The sequence below is a fragment of the Bufo bufo genome, chromosome 7 (genome assembly GCF_905171765.1).
Source record: "Bufo bufo chromosome 7, aBufBuf1.1, whole genome shotgun sequence".
Classification (NCBI taxonomy): domain Eukaryota; kingdom Metazoa; phylum Chordata; class Amphibia; order Anura; family Bufonidae; genus Bufo; species Bufo bufo.
In genome coordinates, this window is record NC_053395.1 from 145,158,905 (window position 1) to 145,183,545 (window position 24,641).

The 24,641-nt window shown below is 44.9% G+C and overlaps 1 protein-coding gene across 2 annotated transcripts in view; it reads left to right on the top strand.

The window, feature by feature from the left end:
* Positions 1 to 1,442: 1,442 nt before the first annotated feature.
* LOC121008461 (caspase-8-like) overlaps positions 1,443 to 24,641 on the top strand; it is a 54,546-nt gene continuing 31,347 nt past the window's right edge. For both annotated transcript variants that reach the window (XM_040441032.1, XM_040441033.1), the window contains exon 1: positions 1,443 to 1,545. The gene's annotated coding sequence lies outside the window, so the exon portion shown is untranslated. The remainder of the gene's footprint in view (positions 1,546 to 24,641) is intronic.

Consider the following 24,641-nt stretch of genomic DNA (forward strand, 5'->3'; position numbering starts at 1 on the left):
CCATATTCTGAGCCATAGTTTTTATATTTTTTGGGCGATTGTCTCAGGTAGATTATCTTGGGTGGGGTATGATTTTTGCAGGATGAGATGATGGTTTGATTGGCACTATTTTGGGGTGCATATGACTTTTTGATCGCTTGCTGTTGTACTTTTTGTGATGTAAGGTGACCAAAAAATTGTTTATTTAGCAAAGTTTTTTTTTTTTTTTTACGGTGTTCATCTGAGGGGTTAGGTCATGTGATATGTTTATAGAGCCAGTCGATATGCACGCGGCGATGCCTAATATGTCTATTTTTCCCCCCCATATTTTTTACCAATTTTATTTAACTTTATTTGGGGAAAATGAAGTTTTTGTTTATTTTTACTTGAAACTTTTAATTTTTGGGGGGGAAAACTTTATTTTTCAACTTTTTTTTTCACTTTATTTTTTGTCCCACTTTGGGACTTCCACTTTTGGGGGTCTGATCCTTTACATTGCATTCCAATACTTCTGTATTAGAATGCATTGGCTGTATGAGTAATACTGTGTGTATTACTCATACAGCTTCCGGCCTGTGAGATCCAGGGGGCTGGATCTCTGGATCTTACAGGCACGTCACAGGAAGGCAGCGGCGATGCCTCAGGAAGGCATCGCGCTGCCTTCCATGCCATCGGGTCCCCCCTACAGCCCTATGGGGACCCGTTGGCACCGCAGCCGCACAATAAAAAGCCGCACACCAAAGGTCTGAATTGACCTGCGGTTTGCCGCGATCGCCGACATGGGGGGTCACGGGACCCCCCGCGCATTTAGCCGAGGTGCCTGCTCAATGATTTGAGCAGGCACCGGCTTCCGATCACCGCCCGCCGCGCGGCGGTGATTGGAAATACACAGGGGGTACAGGTACGCCCTTTGTCCTTAAGTACCAGGACATCAGGGCGTACCTGTACGCCCTGTGTCCTGAAGAGGTTAAAAAAATTATAATAATATTCACATTTTTCAATTTTCAAAAAAAATATATAAACAATAAAAAAATATACGTATTATGTACTCCACACCCAAAAAATTCCAAACTATTAAAATATTAAAAAAAACATCTCCTATGCGGTGAACACCGTAACAGGAAAAAAAATTAAAAACAAGCAATTTGCCATTTTTTAGTCACCTTGTCCCCCCAAAAAATAGGATAGGACTGTTCTATTATGGGCCGGACGTTCCAAAAAATGTGGAATGCATTGCATGTGGAATGGTGTTTTATTTTTTTTTGTGTGGTATAGAATGGTATTGAGTATCACAATACTTTTTTATGGTATCGAACTCGAATTAAAGTTTTGGTATTGTGACAACCCTACTGGGTAGATACCCCTGTGATTATTTTGCCTGGGCATGTATATCAAAGTGCCTGTAACGTACAGTGACGACAATAAGAAAGAGGAAGTAGTAATGTGTTGTCTGCGGGGCGGTTCCCTCAAGTTAAACTCGTCAGACTTTCACATTTTTTCACTTCTAGGAGTGAGACAGCAGCGATTGAAGAAGAGATCAGAAATCATCCAGGAAAAGTTACTAAAGTAAGTGAAGTCAACACACTCTTGTCTCTAAAACCTGCATCAGGTTCATTAGGATTGTATTAGTTTTTCTATAACTGAAAAATGATTTGTGTTAGAAAATAGAAAGTGAAACCTCTGTTCTGTTAGCACAGCACAGCACAGAAGAACATAAACTGCACACATTTTCTGTAAAGTTATTAAGACCTGATCATTTAAAGAGGTTGCCCCATGACAACTTATTCCCTATTCACATGATCGGACTGCTGGAGCCCCACTGATCGCTAGAACCGGGGACTGTGTTCCTCTGTTTGAATGGAGCCACAGACATAAGTGTCTGACACTCCATTAAACTATGTGAGGCGGGCAAAGATAGAGGTACAGGTGCTCGGCTGTCTCCAGCAGTCCCATAGAGTTGAATGGAATGGAGGATACACATGTATCTGCCACTGCAGTCAAACAAGGGAACATGGGCCTCTGTTTTAGTGACTGGAAGGGGCCCCTTGCAGTTGGAACCCTGCCGATCAGACACGTCCCTTATCCTGTAGATAAGATAAGATGTTGCCATGGAACAACCCCCTTAATGTAAGCTGTAAGGATTCCTACAGTGACTGCAGTCATCTATGAAAGCGTTTGTCCTGTTTAATAATACTGATCAGTGATGACCTATCGTCAGTAAAAATCATCAGTATCAGACTGGTGGCGGTATGACTCCCAGCATAACTGCCGATCAAATGTTTGAAGGGGTCTTGGATAGGGATGAGCGAACTTGTGTTTTTAAGTTCGGCGTACGAAGTTCAGTTTTGGATTATCTAAGAATTCCGTTATGGATTCCACTACCATGGACCATAAGTTATTGTCCGTGGTAGCGGAATCCATAACGGAATTCTTAGATAACCTGAACCTTGTACACTGAACTTGAAACAGAAGTTCGCTCAACACTAGTCTTGGACCTAAGTCCTATTCAATGTTTACCTGCACATCGTCTACATTGTAGCTGCATAATTACAGCTTCCTGTAGCATTCAAGTGAAGTTACAATTACCCTGCACCGCTGCTACAATGTAGACGGTGTGCAGATAAACACTGAAGAGGATCCAGCACTCACACCAGTGCCATTGCCCCTTCAGTGATGCCGGTGGTCAGAACCCCACCAATCTGATATTAATGACCAATCCTCAATATCATAAAACTGGACAACTCCTTTAAATCAGTCCATCATGTTTGTTTTACTTAAAGGGGTTGTCCCGCGATTATTTTGGGGGGAATTTATCATTTGCAGTGTTTTTGGTGTTAGTGTTAAGTCTGTCTTTGGTTTGTGTTGCTGCGTCAAATTTATTATTAAGTGCAATGTGGTTTAGCCACAGTCAGTGAGGGTTGCCTGACATAAAGACGCGCCTTTTTGTGTCTTTTTAAAAAGTCGCACATCATAAATGAGACATAACACTGTTTTAATCTCTAAGGGTACTTTCACACTAGCGTTAAAGTTTTCCGGTATTGAGTTCCGTCACAGGGGCTCAATACCGGAAAAAAAACGCTTCAGTTTTATCCTAATGCATTCTGAATAGAGAGCAATCCATTCAGTATGCATCAGAGTGTCTTCAGTTCAGTCCCTCTTACGGTATTTAGCCGGAGAAAATACTGCAGCATGCTGCAGTATTTTCTCTGGCCAGAAATCCAGAACACTTGCCGGAATTCCAGATCCAGCATTAATTTCCATTGAAATGTATTAATGCTGGATCCGGTACCAAGTGTTCCGGAAAAACATATCCGGTTTCCCGGTCTGCACATGCGCAGACCTTTAAAAATACGTATTTTTTTTATCTGATCCGTTTTTCAAGATGACACCAGAGAGACGGATCCAGTATTTTGATGCATTTGTCAGACGGATCCGGAAACAAATGCTATCTGTTTGCATACGGATTTCCAGATCCGGCAGGCAGTTCCGGCACCTCAAACGCAAGTGTGAAAGTACCCTCATACCAATCTACTGTTTACTCCACTTCTGAAACTAGCAAGGCTCATCAAATGTCTCACAAATTTGGCAATTGTTGCAAAAAATATGCACAAAATGTCACATGTGATATCACTTGCAACTTTTTTACGCCACAAAACTGGTGTAGCAGATTATGCTTAAATGATCATGCAAAATATCAATCTGAAATGATTTATTAAAAATGCTCCTCTCTCTAGATGTTAATGTTACATATTTGTCATGGGGAAGTCTGGTGTTTGATTTCCTTTTTAGAAAATGTATCTAATGTGTCCAGTGCCAGTGAGGGCAGGGCAGGCACCAAGCTGATATGGGTTTCCAGTTATCCACAGGATAGGGGATAAATATTAGATTGGCCCTGTAACCCCTGCAGACTCCCTGAAATGAACAGAGCAACCGGCTGGGAATGCATACGTCCAATCTATTCATTTCTATAGGAATTCCGGAGATAGCAGAGAGCTGTACTCGGCTATCTCCGGAACTCACTTAGAAATGAATGGAGCTGCCACGCGCATGTGAGACCGGCCGCGCCGTTCATTTCAGGGGGGCTGCAGGGTAAACGGGTCCCTGTTCTCGTAATAGGTGGGGGCCCTCAGCGGTATTCCCTACTGTTTGATAGGGGATCATGTAAGCTAACCGGAATACCCCTTTAACCTCTTCCTGACACAGCAATTTAACATTTTTGTATTTTCGTTTTTTACTCCCAGTCTTCCCGGAGCCATAACAATATTTTTTTTGTTCATATAGCCTTTTGAGGGCTTGTTTTTTGCAGGACAAGTTCTACTTTCTAAAGGCACCATTTAATATTGCAGTGGGAAGCTGGAAAAAAAATCCAAATTGGGTGCAATTGGAAAATAATATGCCTGCGTTTTATGGGGTTGTTTTTACAGCATTTACTAACAGTGACCCTTGCTCTTTTACCATTACATCATTCAACATCTGCTCCCCTGGGTATAGATGCACAACTGCATATGGGGTTGAGCACTTCCTGCCTTTTGACAGCATGCCTTTCTTGTAGTTTGCATATAGATATGTTTGGAGGTATATAAACTCCATATTTAAATGTGCCTGATTTTCATCCACTGTCAACATTAAGGTGCACCTGTGAGGCCTGGGCCTTATCAGTCAGTCTTAGGTGGGACTCATAGCCTCCTCCCTCCTCCCATTGCAAGCATGGCTGCATGCTGGAGGTAACTGGGAGATTGCTGTGAGTCGGACCTTACGCTCCTGTAATTTGCCCACTGGCTCCTGGTATTGCCCATACAGCACAGGTATGTTAGCGTTAGGTCCCGAGCTACATAAGATACCTTGGCGCGGTGCTCGGGCTCAGATATGTCCTTCGTATAAGGATATATTGGCTAAATTCTCAATTTTAACACCAGATTGATGGTTTAGTCAGACTTGTTTGTTTGCATCCACAGTAGTGCACCTTCATTATTAATGTTTATTTCATATAGGATTAAGCTAGACCCACAATATAACCTGATTTAGGGCTCCAGGACACGATAGTTGGATGTTTTGTGGTCCACAATTTGCAGATCTGCATTCCGCATTTTGTGAAACGGACGGCAGGCCCCTAATATTACAGGCCTATTCTTGTCCAATAATAAGACATGTTCTATTTTTTTGAGGAATGACAATGCGGATGATTTTTTTTGTGGCCCAATTGAAGTGAATGGTTCCGCATACAGCCTGCAAAAAAAAAAACACTTGGAGAAGTCCAGATATACGAGATTTATTGATTCGCCGCGTTCAAGTCTAGAATTTACCTCCTCATAGAAACTGATTAAATTAGTTTGACGTGACTGATCCCTCATGAAGCCATGCTGATATGGGGTTATTTGCAAGATAGCATCTCTTAGAAAAGATGCAAGATAGCATCTCTTAGAAAAGCTTCAAACAGTTTATTCACGACAGATATTAAACTTACCGGCCTATAGTTTCTGGGCTCTGTTTTTGGACCTTTTTTGAATATTGGCACCACATTTACTAAGCGCCAATCCTTTAGAACACTCCCTGTCAATATAGAGTCCTTAAATATCAGAAATAAGGCCTCTTTCACACAGGCGTCATGGTTTTGGGCCGGATAAAATGCGGGTGGGTCGCGGGAAAATGCACGATTTTTCCATGCAAGTGCAAAACATTTTAATGCATTTTGCACGCGTGTGAGAAAAATTGGCATGTTTGGAGGGGTTAAAAATAAATAAATAATAAAAAACTCACCTTAATCCACTTGTTCGCGCAGCCCGGCTTTTCTTTCTTCTTTCTTCAGGACCTGAGTAAAGGACCTTTGAATAAATCACTGCGCTCATCACATGGTCCATCACATGATCCATCACCATGGTGATGGATCGTGTAATGGACCATGTGATGAGCTCAGTGAGATCACTACAGGTCCTTTTCCTACTGCACAGCAAAGATGAAGACAGAAGAGAAGCCGGGCTGCGCGAAGTGGATTAAGGTGAGTTAAATTATATATATATTTTTTTTTTAACCCCCCCCAGCCCTATTTTACTAAGCATTCTGTATTAAGAATGCTATTATTTTCCCTTATAACCATGTTATAAGGGAAAATAATAATGATCGGGTCCCCATCCCGATCGTCTCCTAGCAACAGTGCGTGAAAATCGCACCGCATCCGCACTTGCTTGCGGATGCTTGTGATTTTCACGCAGCCCCATTCACTTCTATGGGGCCTGCGTTGTGTGAAAAACGCACAAAGTAGAGAATGTTGCGATTTTCAAGCAATGCACAAGTGATGTGTGAAAATCACTGCTCATGTGCACAGCCCCATAGAAATGACAACAAAAGACTACACACCGTGCTTAAATAAAAGGTATTTATTAACACACTACACTTTACAGTCTAATATTTGCTTATAATTATTTATATCTATATCAATGGAATAGATATATGTATTTATAGCAGCACACAGCAATATTATATGTAAACACACTATAACAACACAGCAATACGGTACTAACTACACTAGACACAATCCCACTTCCAATATTCAACCCTAAAATCGAACTACTCATAATACTCATATACACATTAGCAGCCCACCCAACCTGGCTCTAAGCTATCCCTAAGGGAGAAACGAGGGGTTAACACACACTCAGCTGCTGCTGGGGTAGGCAAGGCAGCAGTGAAGGGGTATCAAGGAGTACCAGGGGATCAGGGGTAGATGATGGGGTGATATAGCAGGACATAACAGGGGAGGTATTACAGGGGTTAAATAATCCAGGGGAGCACGGGTTAACTGTGCAGGGGGTACCAGGGGGATGCAGGGGTGATATTGGAAATGCAATGCAGGGGGAATGCAGGGAAATTAGGGTTAATACAGGGGCGTTGGGGAATTAGGGAATAATGCAGGGGAATAAATAAGGGTTAATGCAAGGGGCATAAGTGTTAATGCAGGGGAATAATCGTTGGTGGTATAGGGAATCGTTGGTGGTATAGGGAGAGTTAATGATACTCAGCCGATGGTATTATGCTCGTTGTCCAGGGGTGCACGTTCTTCTAGGGGATGATCCTCAATGTTGGGCTGCCGTCCTCTACTAACTTGAGTGCAGCCGGACTATTTAAGTTCGGCGGCGCTCGCTCCCGATCAGCCCATGCTGCGCGCGCATGGGCCCCGCCGGCAAGAACACGTGGGTCGGCACGGTGATATGATGTCACCGCGCCGGCCCGCGCATCCCGGAGCGTGCTGTAGCGCATCTGCATACCCTGCGGCGTGATAATTATCGCGCCGGAGGTATGCAGATAACAGAGGGAGGGACGTTTGTTTCCCTCTCTCTGTTATGTTAACTATCCCCAGCAGAGCTGGAGATAGTTAACCAAAAGGCATCGGATCTCTATTGATCCCATGCCTTTTGAAGTCACCAGAAGCTGGACATAATTGTCCAGCCATCTGGTGATCTTCTCATCTCCTGCAGGGATGCAGGAAGAGGTTGGGGGGGGGCACCCGGACAGGGGGACAGCCGCATTTGTATAGGATATGTGTATAGATGCTAGGGGCACATCCATACACATATATATATATATATACATCTTCTGGAGGAATATATATATATATATATATACACTGCTCAAAAAAATAAAGGGAACACAAAAATTACACATCCTAGATCTGAATTAATTAAATATTCTTCTGAAATACTTTGTTCTTTACATAGTTGAATGTGCTGACAACAAAATCACACAAAAATTAAAAAATGGAAATCACATTTTTCAACCCATGGAGTGGAAAAACACACTACAGGCTGATCCAACTTTGATGTAATGTCCTTAAAACAAGTCAAAATGAGGCTCTGTAGTGTGTGTGGCCTCCACGTGCCTGTATGACCTCCCTACAACGCCTGTGCATGCTCCTGATGAGGTGGCGGACGGTCTCCTGAGGGATCTCCTCCCAGACCTGGACTAAAGCATCTGCCAACTCCTGGACAGTCTGTGGTGCAACGTGACGTTGATGGATAGAGCGAGACATGATGTCCCAGATGTGCTCAATTGGATTCAGGTCTGGGGAACGGGCGGGCCAGTCCATAGCATCAATGACTTCGTCTTGCAGGAACTGGTGACACACTCCAGCCACATGAGGTCTAGCATTGTCTTGCATTAGGAGGAACCCAGGGCCAACCGCACCAGCATTTGGTCTCACAAGGGGTCTGAGGATCTCATCTCGGTACCTAATGGCAGTCAGGCTACCTCTGGCGAGCACATGGAGGGCTGTTCGGCCCTCCAAAGAAATGCCACCCCACACCATTACTGACCCAATGCCAAACCGGTCATGCTGGAGGATGTTGCAGGCAGCAGAACGTTCTCCACGGCGTCTCAAGACTCTGTTACGTCTGTCACATGTGCTCAGTGTGAACCTGCTTTCATCTGTGAAGAGCACAGGGCGCCAGTGGCGAATTTGCCAATCTTGGTGTTCTCTGGCAAATGCCAAACGTCCTGCACGGTGTTGGGCTGTAAGCACAACCCCCACCTGTGGACGTCGGACCCTCATATCACCCTCATGGAGTCTGTTTCTGACCGTTTGAGCAGACACATGCACATTTGTGGGGCTGCTGGAGGTCATTTTGCAGGGCTCTGGCAGTGCTCCTCCTGTTCCTCCTTGCACAAAGGCGGAGGTAGCGGTCCTGCTGCTGGGTTGTTGCCCTCCTACGGCCTCCTCCACGTCTCCTGATGTACTGGCCTGTCTCCTGGTAGCACCTCCATGCTCTGGACACTACGCTGACAGACACAGCAAACCTTCTTGCCACAGCTCGCATTGATATGCCATCCTGGATAAGCTGCACTATCTGAGCCACTTGTGTGGGTTGTAGACTCCGTCTCATGCTACCACTAGAGTGAAAGCACCGCCAGCATTCAAAAGTGACCAAAACATCAGCCAGGAAGCATAGGAACTGAGAAGTGGTCTGTGGTCACCACCTGCAGAACCACTCCTTTATTGGGGGTGTCTTGCTAATTGCCTATAATTTCCACCTGTTGTCTATCCCATTTGCACAACAGCATGTGAAATTGATTGTCACTCAGTGTTGCTTCCTAAGTGGACAGTTTGATTTCACAGAAGTGTGATTGACTTGGAGTTACATCGTGTTGTTTAAGTGTTCCCTTTATTTTTTTGAGCAGTGTATATATGTATATATATATATATATATATATATATATTGTAGAGGATGTCAAGTTTGGGTACTCAGTCACAGATATGTATCACCATTATTTGGGTTGTGGTGCCTTTAAGAAAGCACTACCTAGGATCTGGTACCCACAGGGTTAACTCACTCTCCTGCTAAGAGGAAAAGGAAGTGAGTGAGGGGGTGGTGTGGAGTGTGTGGTGTGGTGGACACACTGCTGTGGCTGGCTGTGAACAGAGCTGGAAACTGAGGACATGTGGAAAGTTTGGCAGGAAAGCCGACTAGAATCTATCACGGACTAAAAAGAACCCAGGGTAAAAATACCTTTATTTTTGAACGGACTGTTCTATTGATTATGTTGCACTGAACTAAGTGGACTTTAAGTTGGGTTTGTTTGGACCTTGGCTGCTGGAAGCTGTACCTATTTTCATTTTGGAAAATAAACCTCTGTTTTCTTTAACCCTGATTCTTCCCCCCCCCCCCATATTAATATATATATATATATATATATATATATATATATATATATATATATATATATATATATAATGTTCATAGATGTTTGGGGCACATCCATAAATATATATATATATATATATATATATATATACATATACACACCAATTAGCCCACCTATACAATATATTATATACATAGAGATGCATGCTGCCAAGGGTACATACATACATCTCTATGTATATATCCACACCACCTGGACAGGCCCATATAAAACGGACAATATATTTATATGCATACCGTATATGTCGGGGCAAATATACATATATATTTATATCTAACACTTCCCTCAACAATCCCCCTGTTGTCGGTAACATAACAATAAACATTTTGGGGGAAGGGTTGGGATGTATTTGTCTCCTCAATCGCACTCTTGGTGACAGTTCAGGAAGGACTGAAGCAATATGGCTCTTAGGTACCTAGACTTCACCCATCGCGACTAACACCTCCGACCTGCCCTTCACCACACATCTCCATCCACAGAATACACCGTCTTCTTCCCGCTGGATAACTTTCTTGGCATCTTTCATTATGATCTTCAGGTATCAGCCACTCCCAATGTAGTCTATTCCTGACTCTGGAATGGCTTCACCCTCGCCGTCTTTAGGTTATTCTACGCAGAAACCGTGGACTGTCCTTCTTTCTTTCTCTTTGTCAGTGTTGCTCTTCTGGCGCCAGCCACCCCCAATGTCAGTGCCAGTCTTTCGGTGTCATTCACTCCAAATGATTCCAGAATGACTTTACCCTCAATCTATGTAGCATGATACCCTTCTGGGGTACGGACGGCCGTAGGCTGGCTTCCTTTCAACACAAGTATGACTTCCATCTTGATTGAAGAATCAGTTGTTGGGGAGGTTCTCCCATGGACAGATACGTAGGTCTTTACAAGGCAGGTTGAAAATTCTGGTAAGAGGTGATGTCATGGCACCTAAATTCTAACTGCGGGAAAGAACCCCACACTACTAACATTCAGTCCAACCCTTTCAAACGTCACCGTTTTTTAGGTTAAAGTTGCAAATACCTTGGTAAAGGAGGGGCCTGTCCCTATGGAATCTACTCTTCCCCACTCACACAAACAGATGACATCCCTCCCAATACAGCCAAATTCAATTTAGTGTGTGTACCCATAGAGACTCATGCAACCTGGCATATCTCTCTACACTTCCAAAGACACCGGTAGGTTACAGACCCCCGTTTCAATGGGAATCGACTATAGGATGCAAGTGTGCATTCAGCCATATTGTAGTATGGTGGCCATACACTTGCACCTAGAGTGTCCATGGGTACACAAGAAACTCATATGCAAATAATCAATATATATATACACACAATACTATGAGGTCACAGGATGGCCTTGGATTACATCCCGAACCCTCATAGGAAAACCTACTACAATATAATATATACATACAAACAATACTATGAGGTCACAGGATGGCTTTGGATTTTCATCCTGAACCCTCATAGGAAACAGTATGTCCATGCGATCTCTGGCTTCAGGACTTTGTTGGAGCTATGTCCTGAGCCTCCTACGATTAACTTCGTGAAGTTCTGTCTGGTTCTGGTTTAGTTGGTCCGCAAGTCTCTTGACCCTCCTGTAGATTAGACACAGTCCCATGTACATGACGATTACCAGAACCAGAAGAACTATCACCGGGTGTATCAATAGGTTGAAGAAGGATGTTGCCTTCGGACAGTAGCCGAACAGACTTTCCCACCAGGAAACCTTGGAGTCCTTGTCTAAGGCGGTAGTGATTGCAGTTATTCTGTTCTTGTCGTGCGACAGTTAAATCACTGTCTCTCGAAGATTCTGAAGTATTTCGTCTTCTTGGCTGAAGTCTAGCAGGAGATGTTTGAGTTCTATTCCAAAGCCAAGAGGAATCTTCTGGAGTCTCACGGGAACGTCAGGGCGGATGTCGAGTCTCTTCTCCGGGGTGATTGGTGTCCTTCCTTGTAGCTCTGCGACATCTAAACCTCTCTCGGTGCAATTAGTCCCATAAATTTCATAAGACATATTTTGCCTTTGGTACCAACACCAATACCCCTGTCCCAAGTATTTAGGGGAGGAGGGTATTGGGCTGGCCTTCATCTCACAGGACCCCTCGGTGCTCCAACACTGGTGCCTAAGCACCCAATCCTGACTACCTTGACAGAGGATAGCATCCTCTTTCTTCCATCCCTCTGTGTTTAACAGATAAGGATGGCCTCCCTCATAGGTTAGAACGCTCCAGGGGAGCTGTGGATAAAGTACCGTTCGGTTATTTACGACAATCCCTAGGCTAACTGCACTATAACCCTGTCTAAGATGGCCAGATACAGGAAACAATGACGAAGCAGTGCAAGTGAGATTCCGACATCCATGCCACTGGACTACCCACCAGTTGGTGTGATTGGCTGCAAAAGGAGATATAAGAGGACTTACCCGTTGGTGGAGGTTGAATGGGAAGTGGCCGCCGTACAATGATGATACAATATGTTGTCCGAGAGTTGACTTTGGACTTGCGTACACGCCAGAGCAAGCTGAGCTCTATCCTGTTCCTCCAAGAGACCCTTAACTAACCTTCTAAACTTCTCTCGTAGAGCAGAAGATAGAGATGTAGTGGCATCTATGTGCGAATGCTGTAAACCCTCTAAGACGTGGTTTACATCAAGCTGGGTCTCAAATCCTTCCCCGACATGACACGCAACATCCCCAAGTTTACCTCTCAGGACTTCCATATCTATAGTGTTCAGGGCGCCCACTCCCAACGCACCTCCGCCTAGTCCCATGGCTACCAGATCTCTTCTTCCCCTGTGATTCCTGTGTACGAGATCGAGATTCCTGTGTACGAGATACGAGATTTCTTACCTCTTGCCCTGCCTCTATCCAACTTCTTATGATGTCAATTTGGTTCCTCACAAACTCCCCACATCTGTGATCCCACTGATCAACTCTGAAGTCATCTACGGAAATTCTCCAAGTAAATAGGACAAATTTTGTCCCCGTGATGATCTTCCATGGGGATGACAGTTGAGGAGCTATAGGATCTGCCAATTGATGGATAGGGGCGTTGCAAGAGTCTGAATGCAGTTTTACAGGTTGGAGACCTGTCGCTTCATAGGGGATCCTCACCACTGTTACACAAACTTTCCCTCTACCTCTGAACGGATACCATTGGTTGCTTTCTCCAGCCTGTAACACTAGTTTTCCTATGGGTTTGGATTTGGACAGATAGACCCATTGTATAAATGTCCAGCACCCTTCATCTACTGCCTCGCAAAAAGGCCACTAAACGAACCATCTATATTAATGTCAAACTTAATATCCCTGCCACTGGGGTCTTTCCAATCGGACGACACATACCTACCCCGGTATTCCTCATTCATAGGGGTACCGTCCATCCATACATCCACTGTAGGGGTATCCACCCCATTGCACACTAAATCCCAACTCCAGGGATTAGTGTCTAACATTACCATCTGGGTATCTTGTTCCCAGTGGGCATAGGGGACGAAATAGTATCCAGTCACCTCCTGAACACAATTGTCTCTCATGATGGTGATCATGAAAGACCGTATGGATGAAGATCCCTTTAACTAAGCATACCTAGGATCCTTGGCATCTGTCCGTACTTTTAAAACGGTGGCTCGGTAAAAGCCTTCCAGTTTTACCGGACCACTCTGGTCATTCCATAGGGCCTGGCCAGAGTTACTGCAGTTTAATTTTAACATCATTATACTGGTTCGTATGTAATCTGCGGACACATGTCCCTGAACATAACTGGATTCTCTAGTGATAATCATCTGTGAATCCCTTAACATACAATAAGATTTTAGGGTACCCTTTACCGGAATGGGTCTATCAAAATATGTCCTTACTCTCAGCCCATCATGGCTATCCCTCCTTATGAAGGTAGCTTTAAGGATATACCAGCCACTATACTCTGCCCCAGTGACATCCTCATGACTCAGAACCCCCTCCTTGGTACACAGCACTGTGGTAGTGTTGGCTTTCACTTGCTTGTAAGGGTGCAAGTGAGGGTCCCTAGACACCCATCTTAAAGATTTCATAGGAGTAGGGCCAAAGTCCTGAAAATGTCTGAATTCCATGAGGCAGGGGGCATGTAAATCATGTTGTATGGCAGACACATTCTCCACAGGGGTATAATGTTTAATTACACCTTTGACAAAACCCACCCTCTGGAAACCATACAGATACCACTGTCCCGGTGTAAAGGAGAAGTTCTCGTATGGTTTCAGGATTTTGCCCTCCAAACATTCCACCATTAAAAGGCCGGGTTTATCGATAGATATGTTGGCCATACCATTATTAACTCCCAGGCCCTCCCCGAAGAGGTTGAGCCTTCCATCATCATGCTTACCACCAGTGTCACAAGCTGGAGACGTGCCATGTTCAGAGGATCTCTAAATCTTTTCTGGCTAGTCGGAACCTTGGCGAGTCTCCCTCCCGTGATATGTCAATTCAATGTAAATGTAATCAGTTTCATGGATCCACCATCGACCCACCAAACTCCCCCCCCCCCCTCACCCAACTCTAAGCACATTATTGAGTTGGGGAGGCTCGGGTGGCCTTGGCCTGGTCGATATGGATCCACAAAACTTCCTGCCGCCTGCGTGACTTTTTCTTGGTCGTCATCGGCCTTTGCACCTTCAGCATAGTGTCACCCATTACTTCAAGGACCTGATAGGGTCCTTCCCAGTTTGCGTCCCAGGGGCCGGCCCGACTGAATATTTTTACCATCACCAGCTCTCCTACAGAGGGCATCGGTGTTTCCCCCTGTAGATACGGTCTGTGCAGTCGTATCGCTGCATGAGGCAATAACTCTTTCAGGTTTAGTTGAACCTGTTGGAGAAACATGTCTCTGGCGATGGCGTTCTTCACAGGCTCTGACACTAGAGGTTCATTGGGCAGGCATAGGGGCATTTTGCATCCGGTCATGAGTTCAAACGGGGTGATACCGGTACTGGTAGCCTCGGTAGCTCGGATTCCCATTAGCACATCTGGCAGAGAGGTTACCCATGAGGAACCTTTCTCCAGTAGCGCTTTAGAAAGTTGTGTCTTAATGATCCGGTTCATCCGCTCCACGATGCCTGCAGACTGAGGGTGGTAATGCACATGAAACCTTTGCTTTATGTCTAAAAGACCACAAAGCGCTTTCATTACCTTACCCGTGAAATGGGTCCCTCTGTCTGACTCTATCAATCTGGGGATACCCCATCGTGACAGAACCTGTTCCCAGAGAACACGGGCAGTGGTTGTAGCCGAATCGTTGACTGTGGGGATGGCTGCTATTCATTTAGAGAAGACATCAACTACCACCAGTGCGTAACGACAGCTACGACTTCCTGTTGTTATAGGTCCTATGAAATCAATTTGTAGTGTGGACCACGGACCATCAACAGGAGGAACTCCCGCAACACCGGCTTCAGGGCAGACACCCTTGGGTTGACCTGAGCACATACCATGCACTGTTGTGTGACTTCCTCTACTGTATTGGACATTCCCGGCCAGTACAATTTGTCTCTCAGGAGAGACAAGAGTTTATCCCGGACAAGGTGTCCAAACAGTTGGTGGTTCAATCTCGTTAGCTCTGCTTGCAGATGCTGCGGAACCACGGGAAGAGGAAGTTGCTGTGTACCGGTATCGTAACATAGGATCCCTTGCTGTGTTCACCAGGGATGCTGTGTAGATGTGAGGTGTGTCATTAGAAGAGGATCTTTGGCTTGTTCCTCCTCAAATGACACCGGGCCTTTTTTCAGGTTGGTACGAACTGCAATCCGGTAAGCTGGTAACAGCTCAGTGCCTGTTTCCCGAAGAATCCCAGACACTGCCGCTGGTTTGGTCAATTCATCCGCCTTGTTGTTACCTAGCGTCAAAGGCTTGCCCCCTTTCTGATGCGCAGGGATTTTTATGATAGCTGCTTCCGCCGTGTGTGCCATGCCCCATTCCCATAGTTCCTTTTAGACCGACAGATGAGCTAGAGGTTTGTTTTGGCAGTCCACAAATCCTTGTCTTTTCCATGTGTTCAGGTGCAGGGTGAGAGAACGAACTACATCTGAACTGTCGCTATATATAGTTAGTTTCCCTGGGGGTTGAAGAAGCAAGGCTTCCTTGACCGCCTCCAGTTCTGCCCGCTGTGCCGACATTTAAGTCTCAATAGCTCTTTCAACAGAATCAAGTGTTCTTCTATGGTTTCTGTGTGTAAGAGCAAGTTGTCCACGTATTGCAGAAGACATTCCGGCCGTGAAAATACGCTCAGAACGGCCGCCAATGCCTGGTGAAAATACGTGGGACTACTGTGGAACCCCTGGGGGGGTACACCGAACATGTACTGTTTTTCCCCTACTGTAAAGGCAAATTTGTACCTACAGTTTTCAGTGAGTTCAATTGAAAAGAACCCATTGGCAACATCTATGCGACTTTTGCCGCTTATTCTAGCCATGATATCGGCAGTTTGTGCCACCACTGGAGCGGACATTGGGGTGTATTTATTAAGGACCCGGAGGTCTATGGTGAGCCTCCATGCATTGGTGTCCTTCTTCTTTACTGGCTAGAGGGCATTGTTGCATTTAGAATTGCCCTCTATGACCACCCCCCTAGTTTTCAATTCCTGGACGGTGTCCAAAATTGAATGGGTGGCGTCTGGCGGAAAGCAGTATTGGCGTTGAGGTGGATGGTCGGGACCTTGTATGTCCACCTGAACTCCAATCAGTCTGCCACAATCATTTTTGCTCTGGGGCCACAGATCGGGGTACTCATACACAATAGGCTCAAAGTCCGGATTATACGAGATCTCTGGCCATTTGTGTTTGAGTACTTCGGTAAAATTGTCTACTGTTGACAATGGTGGTCCCAGACGCTGGCGTTGGATGACAAACACCTTGGATTGTCTGGGACCCTTCCATACAATACCATTTGCCAGATCTAGGATCCACCCATTTTGTGTTATTACGTCGGTTCCAATAATGTTGTCAGAACCGGGGTAATACCACATTGGGATCCTAAGGGTCATGTAACTGGTAATCTGGACAATTACCTCAAAGATTCTGTCGGCCTTCACCCCCCCTTGTTGGTGATCAAATCTGATCACCACACACTGAGGGCTGTTGGGATGTAAATCATGTTTGACATTGGTAATTGAAATTTCCGCACCAGTGTCAAGCATGATTTCAGCATCCTGATTCTTTATTTTGGCTTTTATGTGGGGTCTCCCTGAAGAATCCAGTATGATGGGACATACTGGCGCCAGATCTTTAGGGACCCCTGATCTTCAATCGATTTCTACCAGACTCTCCGTAGGTAACTGTGAGGTACATACTGCCACTTGTGGGTTCTTGCTTTGGACACTTGGTGTGGATTCCCGGGATTCCACACCCCTTACCGAACGCGCTGGAGCATTCACAACAGCCACACGTTTTTGGGTCTGGACCTGTGAATGTTCCAGATTTTTCTCAACATATTCCCCCACTGATTTGGCATAATTAGGTTTCATCTTGAAACCGTTATTATTGCCCGTTCTCTCAGGATTTGTCCGGTTATTACGTGGCCATTGTGGACAATTCCTCTTTATGTGCCCGTATTGTAAACACAGGAAGCATTGAATGCCTCCTGTCCTTTCCAATGGCGGGGCTGTGGGGCGAACAGCTGAATTAACCTTTGTGTGCTGTACCCGTTCATCTTAAGATGTAACGTGTACAGGAGCACGCTCTGTCACTTTGACGGATTTCTTATTGAGCAGTGTATCCTGTCTGCACTGCTGAATAATCATAGCCGCATCCGTGAGGGGTGGCTCCCTAGCTGCACTCAACCGGATTGCAGTGTCAAGGTATGGGAATTTTTCCACAAACATACGTATCATACCCTGTGGAATTCCGATACCGTGATCCTTTGTAACCCTTCTGTACATTGCTTCAAACCGACTACACATAGACAGAGGTTCGTCATGTACAGTGGGTCTGAATTTGGACAGGATATCTGGAGTGATGTCCCAATGACCCGTTGCCAGTCTCATGAGTATGGAGAGACGTTTATCCTTGTCATAAAACTGTCCATTTATGGGTTGCGTCCTCCTCGTTACCTCATAGCTTTGGTTTAGGTGTGTAGGTAACCATAACTTGAATAACTCCATGCGATATTCGGGAGTCACTGAATACTTGTTAGTGACCCTCGAAGATATCACATGAAGTAAATGGATCTACACTAGGATCGTATATTGGGATCTCCTTGCAAATCCGTAATAGGAAGTTTATCCTTTCCATACTGGAATGGTTAGGATAAAAGTCTTCCTGTCTTTCCGGACGCGTTGGCGGATTGGAAGTGGTAAATGGCCATACACTTTCCTCTCCCCAATTGTTGTCCTGTTCCTGGAAGCGGCTGCTATACCTGTTCTCCCTGGGTGTTTGGGTGAAATGTAGCGTCCGTTCTACCTGTCCCCAAGTGTCTACCACGTCGGATGTTTGATCCGTGGGAGACCTTGGCGGCGTCACCGCTGTCTCCTCCTGCACTGTTCCCGAAACACAAACCTGTTTCGTGGGCAACATGCTTTTAGCACCAGGCCGTGACAGATTCGAAATGACCTGCTGCAAATCCGCAATGGTTTGCGTTTTCGCAGTCAGGTCCTCTCGAAGTTGAACAATTATGGTATAAGTAGATACCGCATTGTTCCTAAAATGATTTATCTCAGTGTAGAGTCTGAGCAGTTCCTTGTCCATGTCAGAGTAGAAACTCTCCTTGTCCGAGAGTCTAGACTCTAACACGCAAATCTCTCTGCCCCTCTCGACCGTACACTGGGACTTCTCTTGTAATTGTGTTTGTAATGTGTGTAACTGTTTGATGTTGTCAACACAACAATTGCAGTGAAAGTTTGCCGTGTTGGAAACTTCCTCTGACTTTGTTGTGCTGGTGAGTGTTTCAAGATGTTCTGGCTTCCAAATGGTATCCTCAAAGGTGTAAACCAATTTGGTTAACATTTGGAGCCGTTTTTTTATTTTTTTTGAACATACTATTATTAATACAGATTTTATCATGAGCGTATGCCTGGTCCAATAGAGTGGATCATAGCAGCTCAGTGGATTTGTAAGTGGTGGGAATGATGGGGTTGAATGTGCTATGTATGCTGAGGTGTTGCAGTGTGGAGAAGTTCATACTCACTTTTTGACGAGAGGCCATCTTCTTTGGTGCCGTTGTTTGTTGTCCTGTGTTGCTGCCTGGAGGAGGTCCTTCAATATTCGGAACGCCGTCTCCCGACCAGCCAGACGACTTCTGTTCAGCTTCAATGATGATGGTTGTCTCTTCAGTGGTGTATGTGATAACTTCTCTCCAGTTCTCAGTGGGCGTGTAAGGGAATCAGAAAATACTTAATACACAAATCAGAAAGATTTAAGTTCTCTGCTGTAGATTTTGGCTCGTGCCTAGCTCTGGTTGAAAAATCGCTCTCTGTCCGAATTATCAGGTCCTGGACGCTCAGAAACCACTGACCACATCTCTCTTGCCTGACTAATTCACAGAATAGCGACTTCCTTCACCAAAGCCAAATTAATATTCATAAATAGGCGTGAATCGTCTAGTGATGCCTTTGCCTTTTTATACCAATTAAACAAACGCTACTGATTACCTTACTCTACACTGAACTACATGCGGCGCCTACTACAACAAAAGACTACACCGTGCTTAAATAAAAGGAATTTATTAACACACTACACGTTACAGTCTAATATTTGCTTATAATTATATATATCTATATCAGTGGAATAAATATATATATTTATAGCAGCACACAGCAATATTATATGTAAACACACTATAACAACACAGCAATACGGTACTAACTACACTAGACACAATCCCACTTCCAATATTCAACCCCAAAATCGAACTACTCATAATACTCATATACACATTAGCAGCCCACCCAACCTGGCGCTAAGCTATCCCTAAGGGAGTAACGAGGGGTTATCACACACTCAGCTGCTGCTGGGGTAGGCAGGACAGCAGTGAAGAGGTATCAAGGGGTACCAGGGGATCAGGGGTAGATGATGGGGTGATATACCAGGGGAGGTACTACAGGGGTTAAATAATCCAGGGGAGCAGGGGTTAACTGTGCAGGGGGTACCAGGGGTGTGCAGGGGGGATTTTGGAAATGCAATGCAGGGGGAATGCAGGGGAATTAGGGTTAATACAGGGGCGTTGGTGGTATAGGGAATAATGCAGGGGAATAATAAAGTTTAATGCAGGGGAATTAGGGTAAATACAGGGGCGTTGGTAGTATAGGGAATAATAAGGGTTAATGCAGGGGAATCGTTGGTGGTATAAGGAATTATGCAGGGGAATAAATAAGGGTTAATGCAGGGGCATAAGTGTTAATGCAGGGGAATAATCGTTGGTGGTATAGGGAATCGTTGATGGTATAGGGAGGGTTAATGATACTCAGCCGATGGTATGCTCATTGTCCAGGGGTGCTCGTTCTTCTAGGGGATGATCCTCCATGTTGGGCTGCCGTCCTCTACTAACTTGAGCGTATCGCCGCCGGACTATTTAAGTTCGGCGGTACTCGCTCCCAATCAGCCCGTGCTGTGGCAAGAACACGTGGTCCGGCGCGGTAATATGACAGCACCACGCCAGCCAGCGCATCCCGGAGCGCGCTTCCAGACGGGGGGATTTTTTGATCCTCCGCCTGTAGCGCATCTGCATACCCTGCGGCACGATAATTATCGCGCCGGAGGTATGCAGATAACAGAGGGAGGGACGCTTGTTTCCCTCTCTATGTTATGTTAACTATCCCCAGCAGAGCTGGAGATGGTTAACCAAAAGGCATCGGATCTCTATTGATCCCATGCCTTTTGAAGTCACCAGAAGCTGGACATAATTGTCCAGCCATCTGGTGACCTTCTCATCCCCTGCAGTGATGCAGGAAGAGGTTGGGGGGGGGGGGCACCCGGACAGGGGGACAGCCGCATTTGTATAGGATATGTGTATAGATGCTAGGAGCACATCCATACACATATATAGATATACATCTTCTGGGGGAATATATATATATATATATATATATATATATATATATATATATATATATATATATATATATATATATATATATATAAACAAAAGATCGGACTGCACTCCAAAGCGATTCTTCTATGAAATAGTGTGTTTATTCACCCATATGGTGGCAAAAAGCGACGTTTCGGTTCAAACATGAACCTTTCTCAAGATGTTTGGGGCACATCCATAAATATATACACACATATACACACCAATAAGCCCACCTATACAATATATTATATACATACTGATGCATGCTGCCAAGGGGGCATACATACATCTCTATGTATATATTCACACCACCTGGACAGGCCCATATAAAAGGGCCAATATATATATATATATATATATATATATATATATGCATATATGTTGGGGCATATGTACATATACACTGCTCAAAAAAAAAAAGGAACACAAAAATAACACATCCTAGATCTGAATTAATTAAATATTTTTCTGAAATACTTTGTTCTTTACATAGTTGAATGTGCTGACAACAAAATCACACAAAAATTAAAAAATGGAAATCAAATTTTTTAACCCATGGAGGTCTGGATTTGGAGTCACACTCAAAATTAAAGTGGAAAAACACACTACAGGCTGATCCAACTTTGATGTAATGTCCTTAAAACAAGTCAAAATGAGGCTCAGTAGTGTGTGTGGCCTCCACGTGCCTGTATGACCTCCCTACAACGCCTGTGCATGCTCCTGATGAGGTGGCGGATGGTCTCATGAGGGATCTCCTCCCAGACCTGGACTAAAGCATCTGCCAACTCCTGGACAGTCTGTGGTGCAACGTGACGTTGGTGGATAGAGCGAGACATGATGTCCCAGATGTGCTCAATTGGATTCAGGTCTGGGGAACGGGCGGGCCAGTCCATAGCATCAATGCCTTCGTCTTGCAGGAACTGCTGACACACTCCAGCCACATGAGGTCTAGCATTGTCTTGCATTAGGAGGAACCCAGGGCCAACCGCACCAGCATATGGTCTCACAAGTGGTCTGAGGATCTCATCTCGTTACCTAATGGCAGTCGGGCTACCTCTGGCGAGCACATGGAGGGCTGTGCGGCCCTCCAAAGAAATGCCACCCCACACCATTACTGACCCAATGCCAAACCGGTCATGCTGGAGGATGTTGCAGGCAGCAGAACGTTCTCCACGGCGTCTCCAGACTCTGTCACATCTGTCACATGTGCTCAGTGTGAACCTGCTTTCATCTGTGAAGAGCACAGGGCGCCAGTGGCGAATTTGCCAATCTTGGTGTTCTCTGGCAAATGCCAAACGTCCTGCACGGTGTTGGGCTGTAAGCACAACCCCCACCTGTGGACGTCGGGCCCTAATATCACCCTCATGGAGTCTGTTTCTGACCGTTTGAGCAGACACATGCACATTTGTGGCCTGCTGGAGGTCATTTTGCAGGGCTCTGGCAGTGCTTCTCCTGTTCCTCCTTGCACAAAGGCGGACGTAGCGGTCCTGCTGCTGGGTTGTTGCCCTCCTACGGCCTCCTCCACGTCTCCTGATGTACTGGCCTGTCTCCTGGTAGCACCTCCATGCTCTGGACACTACGCTGACAGACACAGCAAACCTTCTTGCCTCAGCTCGCATTGATGTGCCATCCTGGATAATCTGCACTACCTGAGCCACTTGTGTGGGTTGTAGACTCCGTCTCATGCTACCACTAGAGTGAAAGCACCACCAGCATTCAAAAGTGACCAAAACATCAGCCAGGAAGCATAGGAACTGAGAAGTGGTCTGTGGTTACCACCTGCAGAACCACTCGTTTATTGGGGGTGTCTTGCTAATTGCCTATAATTTCCACCTGTTGTCTATCCCATTTGCACAACAGCATGTGAAATTGATTGTCACTCAGTGTTGCTTCCTAAGTGGACAGTTTGATTTCACAGAAGTGTGATTGACTTGGAGTTACATTGTGTTGTTTAAGTGTTCCCTTTATTTTTTTGAGCAGTGTATATTTAAATCTAGCACTTCCCTCAACAATGAGTTTTTAACGCGCGTGAAAAAAAACCCTGAACCATTCTCTAGATTCACCTTTACTGCCAACATATATCAAAACCCCTAGCATACATTATATTTGTGGAAAGCTCCATTTTTTGTGGGAGGTTTGGTTGTTTGGCTGGTTTGTGTGATAGGTTTTTATTTTAACACGGTATGTGATATATGTACTAATACCTCATTACTGTAAAGATTAAATGTAGGCACTATTAAATGTATGCCAGTATCATAATTAATAACGTTGTAGTTGGCCTCATTATCAATTACTAACAACTATCATTACATGTGTCTTGTCACTAAACTCCATCTGTATTGTCTAGACTCTAGACCAGGGATGCTCAACCTGCTGTTGTAAGACTACAACTCCCAGCATGCCCTGCTGTAGGCTGATAGCTGTAAGCTGTTCGAGCATGCTGGGAGTTGTAGTTTTGCAACAGCTGGAGGGCCACAGGTTGAACATGCCTGCTCTAGACTATCGTGTGCATAATGTACATTAAAATGTTTTTAAGTTACTTTTGAAGATATGTATTATAAATTCCCAAATGTTGACTAAAGTCATTCAATTGGTTGATTTTGTTTTTAACTAAATTAATATGTATGTGTGTAAATGAATTATAAATCATGTTTATATAGTTACGTGTATTTAGATTCTATTATTTATAGGAAACGTGTACAATTATTGTGTTCTATGTGTTTGTGCTGCATAAATATAATTATTTAATGTGTAGAATAAAGACAGCAAAGAATCAAATAAATGAAAATAAAACTCAGTTTATTTTTTGGCACAGAGTACTCAACTGATTTTTGTTATAAAAAAAATAACATAAACAATAAATAGAAATAAAAAATGAAAGATTAAAAAAAACGGCTGGGTGAACCCTGGCGGTGACTGAAAATGTGACACATGGTAGGTGCTTTGGGAAGAAGGGACAGAGTGCTGGGATGGGGCAGCTTGGGAGGAGGAGAAGGGGCCAGGCTGGCCATATGAAGACTCGCCATACAGTTGGCTGTATGGCCTACTTTTTCGCCCATAATGTTCCCTAATTGTGGGGTTTTGGAGCAGCCCCTGTGGAACCTGGTAAATTGGCCAGGGGACAGACATGTGCCCATGGGTGCGCCAATTTTCCAGGGCCAAAAATATTTCTGACGGATCATGAGGAGGAGTGGCTACCTCCAGAACGATGCCGAGAGCTGCTTGAGTTCTCAGCAATCGTTCTGGCAGCACACTCCTCAGATGATGCGTCACACTTTGACCAAAATGGTCAATGTGGTCCTCCTGCCGGGCTCTAGCCAAGTACTCTAGGACCTGGCTATTGACTAGAGTCTCAGCAGGAGGCATGGGCCGTCTTCTTGGCCAGCTCGATATGGGCAAAGTGGGGGTAGGGGGGATCCTGTATCGAGGCAGCGGGATGTGCGGCTGCTGATGTGGTGGGTCTTTCCGCATTCTCTGCAGGTGTGCTAGAGGTAGTCTCCTCCTCACACGTGGTCGAGTGCTGTGGTGGAGATTCATCAGCTTCCTATTTAAGATTGTCCTCCGTTCTTTAAAAAAAAAAACACATTAATATATGACCACAATGTTGTAAAAAAAAAAAAATTGTCACATCACATCTTACTATCATCGGCCAAATACATTTACCACATTGTACTACATTAAAGAGGACCTGTCACCACTCCTGACATGCCTGTTTGAATAGCTTCTTGCATTCCCCATTTAAAAACCATTCAGGAGCATCTATTCTTCCACCCATGTGGCAACCTTCTTATAGCGGTTGTGACCTGATGTCCCAAATGCAGGACCTCTCCTGCACGAGGAGTATCAGCCTCTCCACATCCATTGATGATTGTGTAGCTTTGGACATGTTTCAATTGCTCAAATCGCTCCGCAAGGGCAGGAGACTCACAAATACAACC